We start from the raw sequence: 17,990 nt of genomic DNA, 5'->3' as shown, positions 1-17,990 counted from the left end.
CGACTGCTTGACAGGTGTTTTGAAGTACTCTTTCTAGGCATGATTTCCACTGCCTGCCAAAGAAATAGGTTTTCAGGTACCACTATTACAGGGGGAAATCTAACAACTACTACATGCTGAAAAGAGGTTTGTCCCTAGAGGATCATAATACTGTTCACCTTTACTGATTAACATAAACAGCATGAAACCGCAGTAAAACTTCTTAAAGTTGGGGCTCATCCTGAGAAATCAGAGACAAGGAACATTTCCTAAACAGACTTATGTGGTTTGCTTCAAAATATACAGCCAAAAAAAGTCAGATTATAATTATTAATGAACTAAGAGTAACGTATTACAAATCGCAGTAATATCGTACTTTTGGCCTACAGCATTTTCCAGGCAGGGGTTAGAGTGGCCAGCCCAGGCCCGCGGCGCAGGGAGGCCAGGGCAAACTTTTCACCAGTTTCGGCCCTGACCCTGCATGGGGCTGCTTATCACGGTGAAGTTAAACGCGCGTGTGTGTGTGCGTGCGTGCACACAGAGCAGCTCTATCAATTCGCTTTTCTTCCCTTGCCCTGCTTGTTATAAGTCTTTGCACCGCAAGTGGTGTTTCCATACGCGGTGTCTCCTCCTTTGCGCCCAGCCAGCAGGGCTCTGGGTCCCTCAGGCTGGACCTGAAGTGCGGTCCCATGCCCAGGAGGGGAACCTGCTGGGAGGGACCCCAGCCGCGTTCGGGTGCCCGGTGCCAGGCAGGCCGCCAGCCTTTTCCTCCTGTCCTTCCGATTAAGCGATGAGCTCTGTTTGGATTAAACGGAGGTGTAAACGCCACGCGGATGAGCCCATAGCCCCTAAGAGCGATGGGAGCTCCCCAAGTGATTTCAGAAGAGCTTTGGACCAGGCAAGGAGTGTTTTCACAGGACGGTAACAATTTTGAAACAAGCTACATATATTTAATATTCAGAATATAAATAGCTCATTAATCAACAGATTGACACTACTAAACAAATGAACGAAATAGATGGTAACCATGGGAAGCACACAACTATTCCACATAGCAATAAAAAAGAGCATTTTTGTTAGTATAAAAAGCTGAAGTTCCAAGAGGTTTCCCTTTCCAGAATAAACACTACGAATAAATTATGGATCATTATAACATGATGTGGGCAGACATTAATTCACTAGGCCTTCAGGGATTTGGGTAGAATCCTTTCAGATAAACAGAATCACATCTTTGGTGATCGCACATTCCTAAAATCATGCCACGGTTGTTGGTTCAATTATACTTTTTTAAATGCTCTGCAAATATAGAATGATAAAAACTTCTTTGATGATCTCTTTAGAACCATAGTAATGTGTTATGAAAGTAATTCCAATGCATTCACACTGAAGGCATCTATTTTCACCCTCATTTAATATGCCGTCCTCAAGAGAATTCATTTGAGAGCGAATACGTGCTCTGACAATTGCTTCAAAAATTACACTGCAAGCAATATTGTTAGTTGTGAAGAGGTTCGTTATTTGGAAAAAGGGGATTTAATTATGTATGTAATTCTTAAAATCATTGGCTATTACTCTGTTCAAAATCTCCAAGCTACTAAGGAACAGCAGTGCTCTCACAGCAGAGCTGACAGCACCTGCACCATATGGAGATCATCTTCAATGCAATAACATTATGAACTCAAAGCCCATTAAAAGAAGTGCAGTGAGAACACAGGAAATCCTGAGCTTAAGAGAGGCTAGAGTGGGAAAGATGTTATTTAATTTTAGCTGACATCTTAAAGACAATTAGTTTCCTTTTAAATATCATGCTATCATTTATTTTAATCAGATACTACTATATTAATAAACGCATTCAGCAGTGCAGAACAGCAAAAATACAGAGGGGAAAAAAATGCCAAGCCTCTGTTTTTATATCTAAGAGGCAAGCATCAACTGACTGTAAAACAGTGTGTGCTGACAGTGCAATTAAGTCTAAATTATCTAATATTAATCTTGCACGCCTGTGGCACCTGCCATGCACCAGGTACCGACTCGGTGAGTACACACACAAGACTGGATTTCACTGAGCTGGTCTGGAAATCCGCTTTCTTGACTAGCTGGGCAGCACGGCCATGCTCGCCCATGGGAACAGTCAGGAAAACGCACTGGCAGACGTCAGGCTTGCGAGACCTGCAGAAACACTCGTGCAAGTTGATCAGCAGCTCCCTAACACATCACACAGAGACTTTGTTATTATTTCCAAGTCTATTTTGGGCCACTTCAGGAGCAAAGTTGGACAAAATTTGACAGCCAGCATCCCTGTGAAACACAGCCTTTCTGATCTGACTCCACTTCACTGTTAACCTCTGCCTCTTTGCCATTTCTTTTGCTGTCAGCGCGCACGTCCCAACGCACGTGGTGAAAGTCCTGCAAAGCAGTTGCTGCATATTTGTCTCAGATAACTCAAATGTCTTGTGCACCTCATTAAGTGCATATAGCTACTGATTACCAATATCTATAACAATGACAACAAAACCAAAAAAGTCAGATATAGAAGGGATACCTGTTTCTGAGTGGAAGTCACGTGATAAATGTAAGGACTAGCTCTGTACCGTCGGGCTAAAGACAGCAGGCTTAGGAGACAGCAAGACTATCTCCATCACCTTTTTACAGAATGGCTCTACACAAAATGATGAATAGGGGCACAACATTTCACTCAGCAAGAGTTCTCATGAGATTATTTGAATATTATCTGAGAATAACATCTCAGTAAAAAAAAAAAATACAATCTCAGTGTTGTTAATTTGCAAGAAACGCAGGTTGTTAGCAATAGCACACCCTTCGACCGGCAGAGAAGCTCAACTGACATGTCAAGCGATTTTACACCAAGAAAGAAGAGACCAACAAAAAATAATCTTTTACCTCAAAGAAAGTACTCATCCTGGTATTAAAAAGAACGAGGCAGGATGAAAGATATGATATTGAAACAAAATAGCTATATGTGAGAGCATTTATTTAAAACAGGCAAAAGAAAAGTTTGTATTATTAGCTTAATTTCGAGCCTACAATTTATAAGTGGCTTTGAAAGCTGACCAGGGCAAAACCGAGTTTCATTTTGATAAATGTAAGATCGCAAAAGAAAAAATCACTGAAGAAACAGATCAAAAAAAGAACACTGCAGCACACAATGAGAGGAAAAAAGTGCTTAATAAAAATTCACTATAAGGAGCTTGCAGAAGTTACAGAAATTCCTATCAACCTTAGCGTGTAATACGGTGGAATGGAGGGTATTGAAAACTCCCCATTAGAGACGCTTCTTGGGTCTCAGCATGACATATGGAAATGCCTAAAATTACCATAATAGTTTGAATTCTGCATTGCTGGTAATAGTATTAGAAGTTTATTAAGTAATCTTTAAAACTGCAATTTTCTCAACCTTTTTTTTTGACTTAAAATAATAATTGCTGCGGGTTTTTTTTAGAATATGCTTTCTCATTTTGAACCTTTAATGTTCAAGTTCTCCAGCAGTTCTGAAGTCAGAACACAACTGCTCACCAAAGGAAGGGAAAGGAAAAGCGGCTCTAAAAACACCAGTTTGGGGAGTGAGGTTAGAAAAAAAAATTAGAAAATAAAAAGGATTAAATATTACAAGTGAAATATTACAATATTTATGTAATTCAATGTATTTATGTAATTCAATGTATTACCATTTAGGTGATTTTTTATGATTTCCCAAGATTTGGCAACATGATCAGGTTGGTACCTATGTACTGAACTTTGTTAAGCTTGTGACCAAAAAGTTTACACACTGGAAAATGCAGTTTACGCAACAGGAAAACTTGCCTGAGCAAAGGTACCTGCAGAGGTAACAGGTAGCAGCATTTGGGTCTAAACACCTTGACAGCAAAGCATCACCTCCTCCGGATATCAAAGGGAGCAATATTAGTTCCTTAAAGACAGCACTAAGAGATCGGTCACTGAAAAAACTAATATGCAGAAATACTGAAAACACTGACTGACTAGACGGATAATTCATACCATCTAGTCTGAGGCAGCTAATTTCAGCATCTACACTGGGATCTTGCAGAGTCAGCACCAAGAGGCAGGCTCCTGCAGAGACGCCCCAGAGCGCCCACCCGTCCCTCCCCTCTCTGCTGCCGACCGCAGGGTCCGTAACGTTCACGGGTCAGACTTGTTCCCTCCCTTCTCTCTTCAAACTGCAGGCCAAAACTTTCACAGGCTCGCACCTGAGTTTTGCAAACTCTGCAAGTCCACGGTCAACTCACCATCTAGGCTGCGGTTTTGCAAAGTTTGCTTTCTCTCTCCTTGCTAAGTTATTAAAATAAACAAACAAACAAACTGTATTTAAACAATTACATTAACTGATGTCCAACACTGTGTCTGTTTTAAATGCCAATAAAAATCTTTCAAAGGGATTACAAAGTAAAATACATTTTATACACCAGTAAAATGGCACTTCTGGCTGTAGCTATTCTTAAATGGTAGCAGGTACATAAACCACAAATGCACTTCTACCATTTATTTTATTAAATGCTCTTCAAACAAGTCACTTTAAATTTGGAATAATTACATTTTATAATAGAATTTTACTGTTAGGAGATTGAGAAAACAGAAAGTTTCAGGACAGTTGTAATGGAAAACTACCAATAACACTTTTCTAAAATGCAGAGATATTCCAACCTGTTTTGGATAAAAATGCTCCTGCTGAACACATTTTGTAGTGATGTTAGGTAGCCCCCCAAAGTATTATAATGATGGTTTTAATTCTTTCAGGATTCCACTATTTTTCTGTAATTCTGCCACTTACATTACCTGAATTTAAACGTTAATTCTGCTATGGCTGAGTTGGCAAGAAGCTGAACATTTTGCCCTTGATCCAAGGAAAGGAAAGATATATTACACAAAGTAAGATGTACTGGCACCTCGACAAGTTACCTACATATTTACAGCTAAGCATATGAATTGAACTGATTTGCTAGGTTAAGATACTACAGCACTTCAGAAGATAGACAGTGTCATTCCACCCATTTTACAGATGGAAAAACCACAGAGCAGGTCAATGGAAAACTCTGGACCAGGCAAATGGAGTCTCATGTTCCAGCCAGGTGCCCATCCTACTTGTTTGTGACTGTGCCTTTCTCTTCTCTCTTCTCCAGCAGAAGTTTCACTATCTTTTCTTCCTATAACTGTATTAACCCCTTTTTCCAGTGATTGCTTCCTTTTGATCTGTTACTTACAACTAAAAGCAATTCTCTTCTCTAAATTCAGAGTATGTAACTTGTGGACATATTCTTGATTCTAATATCCCAATCACATAATTCCTCTTTTCTTTAAAAGCCTTACAAAGCGGTCCATGCCCAAACCCAGTCATGTTTTCTGTTGTCTCTGCAACACCTCTTCTACACCAATTATCTTCTCCCGCTTCCTCCCTTGTGCCCCTTTCTAAGTTACCTAAGGCACTGAATGGCCTCCTACTTTCCATATAGTTGTATGGCACCTTCCAGACATCATGGTTTCCTCTCTAATGGGCTGGACACATCCAAATATTAAACACCTTACAAGCTGTCTCATTATGGCAGAGGAGTAAGATGAGAACCACCAGATTACTGGGTCACCTGTGAAGGTCCCTCCACCCGTAGCTGTCCTGTCCTGTGAATACCATCCCCTTGTTTCGTACTCGGTGCACAGATGTTTTTGGTGCTTGGTAATACATAACTTACAGGAAGTCACATGTTCTAGGAAACGCTAGACTGGCTGAAAATAAATAACAAGTTGCTCTGCTACAAGCCTCTAATCTCCATCGTGCTCTCTCTGTCATGCACTATTCCCTCTTTGGCTGGAACTGCATTTGGCTCACAAGAACAGATATTTCTCATTTAAGAGTCTTACCTTCTCCTTGGAAATCTGGCTTGCATTCAGCGGCAGTAGTGAGAAGCGGAGGGGAAATGAAACTCTGGCAGCAGCTCTTCTTCGCTTTTACGTAGCGTTATCAGGAGCAACAAAGTCACGTCCACGCAGATCCCATCGACTCTTACCAGCCGATTGCCCTCTTCATCCCGCCTGCGGGAGGCGAGCAGGGGGATCGAGCCGTCCTTCGCACAGACGGCGCAGGCGCTGCCGGGAGCACTGGCTACGGTCTGACCCTGGCACCACAGGCTGAGGACATCAACACCACTGGCACAGCCCACCTACAACAGATAACAGGTAAACCCAGAGTCATTCTTGAATTTTTATGACCTTGTGAGCACAACAGCAATATGCAAAGGGCCCAGAAGCTTCCTAATATTTTGGGAGAAGTGCACCCAAAGCCTGCAGCGCGTGTGCTGGGCAATTCTGCTAGCCAGAACGGCAGCGCCTCAGAGGGAGCCGGCCCGAAGATGCGGTGACTGCTCCCGCAGGGTCCCGCAGGACCACCAGCACTCGCTTCACAGCTAAGCCAGAACTGTGAACGGAGCGGGGCCTCTGCCACGGACACTGTGAAAGACGCAGCCGGGCCTGTCACTAATGCCCGGAGCGGAGTTTTATGGTGTGCATTCAGTCTGCCTGTAAAAAGAGATGTCACCAATGAAATCAGAAAAGACTAATTCAAAATAACATTGATCAAATTGCCAGATCAGCAAACCATGAAACAGATATCTCTTCCTGTAGGTCTCTGTTCCTGAAGGAGCGGAGAACTGCTAGCGCGAGCGGGCTTTGCTAACGGCTTCGCAGAACGGACCTCCCAGTGACGGTGCTCTTCCTCGGGGCTGGCACAGCCCCAAAGCGCAGCGGACGAAGAAGTTTGGCTGGACTTTGAAGGACAGAGGCAATTTGGAGGCATCCAAACTCCCACTGCCCCGCACCAGACTCCATTTCTCTTTGTAAAGAAAAGACTATATTCGACAATGACTTTTTTTCAATTGCGTCAGTTAATCAAAAGGAAACTACAGACCCCTGACAAAAAGTGGACCAATAAATATTCCCCCTGGTCTTCTGTATTTTGTTTCTCTTTTCCCGTGCGTCACGTAGGCGCCTCTGGCTCTGCACCTCCTCACCGTGACCCCGGCGCGCCGGAGCAGGCCCGCGCCCCACGGGGCCGGCAGGGGATCCTCGCGTGGGTGGGGGGACAACGCGGACTCGAGGTTCAGGAAACGCCGTGAAGAGCCAAAGTGACGCGGACGCTAAACACCTCAGCGACGCGAGCGCGGCGTAACCCTGACAGGGACGAAATCAGCCCTTTTGGGGTGGAACTGCCCCCTCCGCATCCCGCCCGAGTGCAAACCAGAGCAGCGCGGGGCTGCGGCCGGACTGGCCGGAGGAGCCTGCGAACACGCTGAGGCCGCGGCGGGAGCCATCGCGGCCGCTCCCCAGGCACCCTGCGGCCGCTGGCGTGACCCGTCCCGCCGACGCTCACACACGTGAACAGCTTCACGCGCGTGAGCACCCAGCAGCCCTCGACTCGGCCATCCCACCTTCCCTGCGGTCACACAGGGTCAGAGGGGTTGGGGGAAAGGAGGGAAACCCAGCGTAACGGCCGACTGGCACAGCTGAATATCTCCCGCGCAGAGGACAACTGCGAACCTCCGTGCATTCACGGGCTGAGGAATTTTTCAGGGACCCCGATGGGAACTCAGCTAAGCCGGGGAGCAGCGAGCACCGCAGCGGTGCCGGCCGCGCTGCAGCAGGCCCGAGGCCGGGAGGGGACGGAGGCACCGCCACCCTCCTGCCGCTCGCAGACCCTTTGGGGAAACCTCGTCTAGGAGGTGCAGTTCAGTTTAATCCACTGATAAATATTTCTGCATGGACATGACAGATCGTTATAACCTCTGCTCCTAAAATTTAGGAGTAGATAGATGCAAAGAAAATAGAAACTAAACTTCTGCCCTACCAACTGGGCAGGAAAGAAAAATCCTTTTTGCTCTGACGAGAATTCCCCCAGTTACTCTCTCAGCCAGCACCACATGAGCTAGTGGCAGCAATATCACTGCTGCTTACAAACTTCACCAATAAAGCAGATGCGTCTCGAGATTAACTGAGCAGTTACCACCAGAACCCTATCCGTAATTTGTCTCCTGAAGCTGTTTTGTTTGTTTTTTAATACAGCATATTTGTCAGGTCACATACAATTAAAACATAAGATGGATATAATATTACTTTTCCATTTTCTAGTCTGCCATTAAAAAGAAAAAGACATTCCACTTAGTGAGTTCGCTTTTCAGAAATTACTGGAAGGAACAGACACATGATTTTTAAAAGTAAACCCATATAGATTGATCTTATGATAAAAGAAATTAGTAAACACTAATAGTGACCAAGGAGAGTTCAACACAAATAGAATATATTTAAATATAGATTGTAAATATACAGGTGCTTCAATTAAAAAAGTTTAAAAAACAAGTGCATGTTTTGTCTATCATTTTAAAAATGTATTTCATAGTGAGAAGAGTACAGACACGAAGCACTGTATGGTGCATATCTGCTTCCTCACCAGAGTGCTTCTTAAACCAGCCTGCACAGCAAAAGCAAAACACTGCTAGCTCTAAGTATGAATAACTGCAAACAAACATGTTACGCGGGAAATAGGGGTAACAGCTTCCTCCTATGAAATGGGAGGTGGACCATTAATGACAACATAATGTTAAGGTCTATACTTTCAAGAAGTCCTACCCGGAAAATTATTTTTCGATTGATGGACACAGATTTTACCACCTTCCTTTCCTGGTAACAGACCGGCCTGAAGAGCAGGAGATTTGTTGCTTTAACGAAGATCCCCGTGCCGACGCGGGGCAGGCTGAGTGGCGCAGGGGACGGGGCCCCAGCACGCGTGCGGCCAGGCTTCCCAGCTAATACCAGAGCTGCGGCATAAGACAGAGCCTTCTCTTCTCCTAAGTATGAAGCAGAAGGAAAACGTCTTCCCTATTAACACATCTTCCTAACCACACTCTTCTTTGACTTTCCTAGGCTCCTGTATCATGTTAAGTCTTCTACTTAAAAATAAAATAAATAAATAAAAATAAATCACAACACACAAGTTAACCTTGTTCTTAGTGGTGGATTTTTGTCCTTCCTTTGAAGAGAAAGTTCTCAGGGCACTACCAGGAGGACAGGAATCTTTTTACAATCCCAAATCAATCAGTCTCTCCTCTTTCTTTCACTCCTCTTCCAACTCCCTGTCCAGACCATGCTCCTCTCCAGTGAGCTAAAAGAGCAAATAGTTCAGATTTATTACAGTCCCTGCCCTCCTCCAGAAAGATTCCCAACAGGCTTTGCATAATTTGGCTTCACAGTGCTGAGAGCTCCCAGCTGACACTAAAACTAACGGGAAACAAGAGTGCCCTGCACCGTGCAGAATTAGAGCCAGTCAGTAATAGTCCGGCAACATCAGATTACTGTTCTCAGCACAGAAACAAAACAAGCTCCAAGATGAAATGGAGAAGAGCAACATCCTTTTCTTCATCTTATTCTGCATACCTCAAATGGAGCAGCAGACGCCAGGTGGGAGGGGGAGTGTCTGCCAAGTACGCACATATGTCTCTGAAACAGCATCCTGCTTCCAAATCCCACCCATGAGTGACACTAAAAAAGTACAGAAGACCCACAACCTTTGTGTCTAAGTTAAAAAATTAAGCAGCCACGTATTTTAAAATAGCAGATGCTGTACTTATATGACAATCTCTCCAATGAGAAAATGTATCACTATACAAATGATACAATGCAATCCTAGAACAACACAAATAAGATAGATAAGAAACCTGATGAGTTGGAAAATAAATGAAACAAACGACTCTCAAACAAATAAAAGTAGGCTCAGCTGGTTCTTCTCATAATGATTTTGGAAGCACATCAAGAAAATCAGATCAAATACACTATGAAATAGATATCCTACTAATTTAAGAGGAAATTGAAAACAGATATTAAAGGGCTATGTGATGCAGAAAATCATATGGGACTGCTACTTGTAACTCTTCTATTGCTTTGTCTTGTGTGAGTTACAGGTCAATCCCTAGCTCTAGACCTTATTCCATGTCCTCTCTATATAATAGTTGCACATTTGCACTGTTGTAGTAAAGGTTTTGTCAGCACTTCCATTATAAACCTCTTATCAAGAGTTTAAACTTGGTCATAAAAATATGCTTCAGGATGAAAATTGGCAAGAAAAGCCTCAGTCTATGAACAAAAATCACAGAAAAACATTGCAAATATAGAAACATAGAATCACAGAATGGCCGAGGCTGGAAGGAGCCTCTGGAGATCATCAGGTCCAACCCCCCTGCTCAAGCAGGGTCAGCTGGAGCTGGTTGCTCAGGGCCATGTCTGGCTGGGTTTTGCATGTCTCCAAGGACGGAGACTCCATGACCTCTCTGGGCAACCTACTCCAGGGTTCAATTACTCTTAGAGTAAAGAAGATTTCTCTTATGTGTATATATCTTTTATTATATATTACATTTTATATTGAAGAAAATAAGTTTTAAGCTACCAAGAACCAATACCTTTGCTAGATTACCACAATCTAACTACTTAAAAAGAATACAACCTTAATTCATTTCTGAAGTACCTATGCATATGATATAGTCTTCACTTACATGCCCACTCACCCACTTACATTGGACCCCTAACTTTGTCAGTGCTAAATTTGACATGCCCTGCATGAACTTGATTTTTTCAGACACTTAGAACGTGATTAAATTTGAATTTTCAAGACAAAAGATATCGCCCTGATGTCTGAGAAAGCTCTGTGTAAATTTAAGTGCTTAAAGATGCAAAAAATTTCCTTATAGTTGGATCACTCAGAAAATTTGAACAGAAGAACATAATTTCCTTTAATCTCCTTCACATAAACAGTGGAATCATTTTTCTGAAATTTAAGAATTAATAAAAGATGGCCAGACAGTCATCAAAAAAGATTTCAGGCAAGATTGCAAAAGGGCAAAATTACAATACAATAAAACCAGGAACGTATGCATGAATCTCAATGCTAAAGGAACCTGTACTGCTAGGAAACATATTGCCATTTATACACAACACATAATACCACTCTTTTTTTTTTTTTTTTTTTTTTTTTTTTTAAATAAAATTTAACACAGGTCCAAGGCCCATTGGGAAAACTGTCCTGCTCTGGCACTCTTGCAGTGCCTCCACTCATGCAATTTGTTTCAGCAGCTGGTGGAAAAATGATGGCTCACAAAGCATCAGCCGCAGCAACAGGAGCCTAAATCGAGCTGGGGCTGCAGAAGGGAGCAGGAAGAGGACTGGCTGTGATCCACGTAGCCATTCCCCACGTGGCCGCACATGCAGAGCCGTGGCGTGCAGCTCGGTAGCATGCTGCACAGCCGTGGGTCTGCTGGGAATCCCTGCAGCACCCTACAGCGCATGTGTGCTTCTGGGGTCTCAAGGCAAAAGTGGATTTTGTGGCTTACAACATCAAAATATTACATATTTTCCAAAATAAACTCTTTATGAATAACCGGCAGATATGCATAAGAAACATCCTCCTCTTTTCTTGCTGGAGTCTGCGTTCATGCCCAGCTCTGTGCTTCTCTGCAGCCTCACAAGAAAAGCACAAATACAGCAGAGAGAAGCCTTTGCCTTTCAGAGGACTGCTCAACAAACAACTTTTTTTTTTCCTTTGAGTCTTTTTCAAGTACGTCAACTGAAAACCAGGTGAGATTAACAAGCAACAGAGACATCATTGATTTAATTTCCATGTTGCTTTAACACAATTTTGCTATGTTTTAATCATTTCCTCAAGTTGTATCAACAAGGTTCTCAACCTGCTTTTTGTCAATCCGCTATAGAAAAGTTCCTCCTGGTGACAAGCTGTTACAGCTACAGGCAATTGTAGCATCAGCTACGTATTTACTGCCTACCTGTTTCTCTACCACTTCAGTCTCCTTTCCAGGTCTTCAGTTATCTCAAGCAGGAGCTTACAATTCTTTAGTATATAATTTTGGCTTTATCTGTGAAAGGGCAGACCTCTGGTTCCTCCAGTTTTCACTAGCCAGTGCCCAATCACTGGTCACCACTAAAGTTTTGGGGTTTTTAAAGATAGGAATGTTCACATTTTCCCTTTTGTTCCTCTTTATTTTTTGGTAAAGTCTGTACATCATCTCCCTACTCTAATAGTCATTACGTACTTCGAAGACAGACAACACGTTAACTCTGACACTGGAGCAGTAATGCTCCTGGCCCTCCTTTTGAAGTTTCTGTTGAGAAGCTGATGTCTTTTGGTAGGTCAAAAAATTGTTGCCAGGAGCTGATATCAACTGTGCTTTAAATGACCAAACTCTTTCAAGTTACAACATCCTTACCCATTAGGAGATGTTTTAGGTGAACTGCATGACCTGAAGAGTTGGTCAGAAACATGCTGAGATAATCAACATGTCCACCAGCCCGTGCATTTAGTGCTTTTTGCTTTCACATTTCAACCCATTACTCCCTCAATGACTGATTCATTGCACCAGAGTCCCTTTTGACGTCAGTCTGTGTGTCAGTGCTACAGTCTGAAGCAGACATTTCACTCTGTTAAATTGAAGGTTACTTGCTCTCACAATCTCCAGGCATTTTTTTAATCACCACCATATGTCAGTGGCTGTAGCTGACCTCAGATTACTCAGTTTAGTAACGTACACCGATACCTTCTAGGCTTAACACGTGGCTTCCCATACAACGAACTAGTTCCTAAGATGCCCATGTTCCAAAGAGCAATGCCGGGAGTCAGATGCTGACAGCTGATGTCGAAAGCACCTATTTTGAAGCTTTTCATGCCAAGAAAAATCTACTCATGACCTGTGGATATATCTAGTTTGCTGAACAATTTTGCTCTTGACCTCTCAGAGGGGTTTCTATCTTCACATGCCACTGTAATTAATACATTTAAATCTGCTCTAGATACTTTTCAGACTGTCTTTAATATATGTTGTCTTACAGAGAGCAGCTACCCAAGGCACACAGGCCCAGAAGCTGGTGTTTATCTCTGGGTGAAACCAAACATTTACACAGAAACTGTTCCTCTGTTAAAGTCTCCCATATACTCTTTTCACTCTTTCACTTTGGCGTATTATTCACTTCTCACAGTTTCACTGTTCTATCTACTGGCACAGATGCTCCTCTCCTCAATTTAATGTGTGTCACCTGTGCACATTTTAATTACCTGAGGTTCTGAATGTGCAACTGTCCTCTTCTGTAACTCTCCTTAAAGAGCAGTTCTTCCTCTTCAGTACAAGAATCTCATTTGGTATATGCAACTTTTCTACTTTCTCAGCTTGTTGATTAGACTTACCACAGTTTCTGCCTCTGCTGACATTTCCTACATTCATGCCAATTACTACACTTTGCCAGACTGTAACCAGTTTAATTCTGCAAACTTTCCGCTTGCTGATTTAGGTTTATATAAGAATATGCTCTGTGATATAGATGTTCCTGATGAATGCTCTTGAAAGAGTTTTGCTTTTTAGATCACTGAAACTTCACACAAGTAGGTAACAAACTTCTTATTCCTCTTATGTACCCTTGAGAGCATAGCAGATCTTGTAAATGAACACATTAAATATTAAATTATGCCAATATGCATCATCTATGAGCACCAAAGATTTGTATATTTTCAATGTATCCACTGATTTTACATTCCTTCCTGTCTTTTTTCTTATTTGTGACACATCTAATACTACACACAGTTTTCAGAGCACAACCTGTATTTCTGCATACTAGAATATAGTCCCTTAAGCCCATACCCACATTTATAAATATATTGTGGAAAGAGACTGCAAACGTGATTTCATATACAACCAGCATAGCATATACATATGCAGTACAGCACAGAAAATAGGACCATAAACGATTGTATTTGAACTAAAGGTCTACTCAAGACCCATTTGTAAATGTGGTTATTTATGTCATTCCTTAATTCTCTGATTACTCACTTATACTTGGAAGCCACAAAGTCGATACAAAAGCTCACATGCCACATGTTTAATCATAGTGGCACCCTGGGCTGACAGAACCTCTCATCAACTCCCTTGGAAAATGCAGATGCCAACTTTGTTGCTTTCATACAGGACTTGAGACCTTGTCAAAGAATCTGGAATGAAACTGTTCTTTCTTCTAGTCAATTCTCTCATTCACAGGGGAGACAGAGCCTTCGTCCCAAACACAAAAGGCGACACGTTTGCGTTCTGTGCCTGCAAAGCCAGTGCTGCGACAGAGCACTTAATGCAGACTTACCTGGTTGCTTGCTTGGTTAAAAGATTGCTTGCTTGGTTAAAAGATTCATTGCTCTCACATATGCACTAAAGGAAAGAAAACCCATATTGAGAAGGGTCTAATTAACAGATCTCCTTTCAACATAGATTTAAAAAAAAAAACCTCAGATTATATACTTCACGCTGCTGAAGTGCAGAAATGAAACACTCATCAACTTTGGAAAGGCATTCCCTTGCCTGTAGGTAAACCAATAACAATGTTATTGATGTTACAGTTGACAAATCAAAATAAAAACTATTATCTAAGTTTTGGTACTTTAATCATACATCCTATGGTCCTTCACAGGGTTGATAATTTCTCCCTTTCTTTCTTTTCTTTTTAAATTTTTTTTAATTAACCAGACTAGTAAGTATGATGTATGCTCCTAAACATCCCAGAACCGTGTCAGATTTGAGATCTTCCACATCCTCTTGCCACAACATCAGTGTCAGCGCTATCAACTACCTCAGTGTTTAAAGCACTGGGATATTTGTTACTCTGCTTCCCGTTTCTTTGAAACTAGTCATCAATCTCCCAAAAGAGAGAATGTTTTTCATTTGGGGATCAAATGCAAGTTTTCTTCTTACCAATTCACATGTTGAGCTCAACTTTGCCTCTCTATTTTGCTTCCCAAATTTCAGTGTCAGCAGTCCCTCACCACAAGCTTGCAAACACGATGCAAAGACTGCGGTAGGGAACAACAGGGAACATTTCAACTTAAGGAGCATGGACTGTAAAGGTCTCTACCTTTAGTGCCCTCCCTCTAGCAGCCCTTTAAGCTTTCATCTGCCCTTTTGGTACTTCATTCTCCGCTCGCCTGCAGTTCTGCACCGTTTGCCTCTTCCAACGCCCCTTGCAAATCCCTGCCAAAACAGACACAGTGATGCCAAAGCAGACACAGAACAGCCCCATAACCACTATGGTCCTTGTGGCCCAGAGCCTGACACTACACAGAAATATTAAATCACAACAGTTAATAGTCCAATGAGGGCAAGTCCAAGCGGGGCAAATTCACACCTCTTGGGCCTTGCATGACAGCTGCATGACACCAGCTGCGTGAACTGCATGACAACTAGCGTTATACTTAAGTGTCTTTCACTCACTGTGGAAATCATAGACCTTCGCTGGCATGCTCTTCTGATGGATTTGTGGAATGAGAGTCGCTGCAGAGCTGCATTTTTGAGACAAGTTTTATACATCATTAATGCAGTACATAAGCTCTACAATTATACATCCATAGCTCACTGCCAAATTTATATGCTTCTACATATTGTTAGATTAAGTTGGTTTCATTTCATTGCACTGCATATAGACTTTGGAAAGTGTATTTCACTCAAACTTTTGTGTCACACTGACAGGCAAAGCATGTGAAAGACACACTATTTTGGTTTGCTTGTGTAAGTTCATTACCTACAAAATGCCATATAAAAAAATGGCATTAATAAAAAAAACCTAAATAAAATAAAAAAAAAAACATATGGCATTGACAAACACTATATATTTTTATACTCTTACCATAAAGTGACCTTCTTAAAATGTAAGTTGCAGACCAGTGTTCCCTTCCCCCACAGAGAAGCCTGGTTTTAGAGCAAATTGCACTGGATTAGGCTATCATGTGATGCAGCATCTCTTTATCTGACATACTACTTAAAGCCTGATGGGGTTTTGTTTACACTGGAAGACATTTGATCCAAAGCAGCAGGAGATTATAGTGCTGTCTAATTAGAATATCTTTTCAATTTATACTGAATAATGAATACACGCTATTGGGCACTGCTACCTCAAGGACTGGGCAAAGAACCAGCAAATCTGGGTTCTGCCCCTTAAGACAAAAAAAAAAAAAAAAAAAAGGGTGGGGAGGACATGTTAGGTTGGTATTATCCACGTAGTCCTCCATGCAACCTGTTTTACTCCTTTCCTTGCCACCTTTCCCTCCAACATACTGATTTGTTGCACACACTCATACATCGAGACCTCCGACCGTAAGCTACATAGAGGAAGAACTCCCACTTTATGTCTGAGAGTAGACCACAATCGTAACGCAGGACCCGTGGTGATACAACAAACAAATTACAAATAACTCTCTCAGCCTAATTATTGGTGTGCTCTGTAACCTTAAACACAGCACTTCGCATCTTGCATCTTAGTGCTATGGAGTCTGCCAAGACGATGCCCTGCGAAGCCTGAGGTACCTCCAGTCTCCGTCTTCCTAACACTAGTTAACAGTGGGCAGCTAATAGAGGCTGATGGTGCTGCCACTACCATTACTTCCACCCAAGGACAAGAGGCAAATCTGGAGGTACAATCGTCTGCCGTCCCCAGACTAACAGGCAGTGCTACAAATTTCAAAAGCAACAGTGCCTTCACCTTGTTCCTTTTTTCACCCAGGCTTAGGAGCAGCTTAAATGGGCCCCTAAGGTTGATCCATTTGCAAAGTTTATATAGTTGTGGCAAAATCAAAGCTATAGCTTTTTTTATAGAGCAGTTCCAGGAAAGCGTGTGGGATTAACTGATCCTGTAACAATAAATCAAGCTACATATAGGATGCAAGGGAAAAGAACCAGGGAAAGAAAACATATTTCTCAGCTAAAAAAAAAGAAAAAGAAAAAAAAAGAAAGAAAAAAGAAAAGGTCAGTAGTCATCATCTGGAAAACTCAAAGGAATAAGGAAAAATATCCTGGGCAAATTCTTCCTAATTGCTGATGGCAGAATGTCTCTGCTCTGAGCTGTTTTAAAAAAAGGGTTGCATTTATTGCATGTAGCTTGTTCTTATATGAGAGATGAACGGAAATGCACAGAGAGCTGTTGCTGAATGTCACTGCTTACACGTGAAGCTGCATTATATGAATAAAGTTGCATGAAAAGGATCAAAGTGCTGAAATGCAGCTGGCTTAGCACACAGTGATAAACACAGGCAAACACGTTACACTAGTTCAATTAGGGCAAGGATACTATAGTGTATTCAAGATTCAGTATTTAATTATCTTTGGACTGTGTCAGTCGTTAAGCTGTTGGCGGCATGCGCAGAGGGCATGCAGAGGCTGCAGCAGATACTTGCCTACAAATGCCACACGCCAGCAAAGCTGCGTGCCACACGCACCCCAGAGATTCAGGGGCTGGAATTACAGCTATGCATAGCTCTCATAAAGCAGAGTTAAATGACAGCTTGGATGTCACTGCTGCTGGCAGGACGCGGAAGGACAGCCTGCCTTGCCTGGGCTCGCGGGAGCCGCTGCTGCAGGAGCACAGTGAATGCTGGGCTAAGGGAGATGAGCGAGCTCTCTTTAACCCTCCCTCCCGAACCACCTGGAAACCCAGCGCGGACTAAGCTTCTGCATCTCTTGCACGCAAACTGGTATTTTACCAAATGGTAAAAGACCATTCTGGCTTCCAAGTCAAGTCCAGTCAAGCTTAATTCCCTTCCTTTGAACAGATGTATTATGACACTGTCTAATTATATGATCACATTCTCTTATCTCCCCCCAGGAACAACATCTCACAGACAACACTCACAGACAAGTTGCCATAACTGTGTTAGGGCCCTGCTCTTCAGGATACAGCTGCAGATTTCATTTACTACACGTTCAGGTAACGTTACCTGTTCAAAGTCCCCTGCCTGCCCTTTGGGAACTTGCCCACTTGGCCTTGTACCTCCTCCCATGCCTACAGCCTTCCTCCAGCAATTCCACCTCACTTCTTACCCATCTAGCCCTTATTTCAGGTTCCAGTGTCCTTTGCCTGGGAAAAGTATCTCCCTTCAGCTCCAGCCCCTGCTGCATTTTAGTCTTCAGAGT

The 17,990-nt window shown here is 42.5% G+C and overlaps 1 protein-coding gene across 1 annotated transcript in view; it reads right to left on the bottom strand.

The window, feature by feature from the left end:
* VSTM2B (V-set and transmembrane domain containing 2B) overlaps positions 1-17,990 on the bottom strand; it is a 557,754-nt gene that overhangs the window by 110,620 nt on the left and 429,144 nt on the right. Inside the window, exon 7 of the mRNA XM_064519608.1 lies at positions 5,869-6,167. The gene's annotated coding sequence lies outside the window, so the exon portion shown is untranslated. The remainder of the gene's footprint in view (positions 1-5,868; positions 6,168-17,990) is intronic.

The sequence above is a fragment of the Dromaius novaehollandiae genome, chromosome 13 (genome assembly GCF_036370855.1).
Source record: "Dromaius novaehollandiae isolate bDroNov1 chromosome 13, bDroNov1.hap1, whole genome shotgun sequence".
Lineage (NCBI taxonomy): Eukaryota > Metazoa > Chordata > Aves > Casuariiformes > Dromaiidae > Dromaius > Dromaius novaehollandiae.
This window is presented reverse-complemented; position numbering and strand designations above follow the sequence as displayed.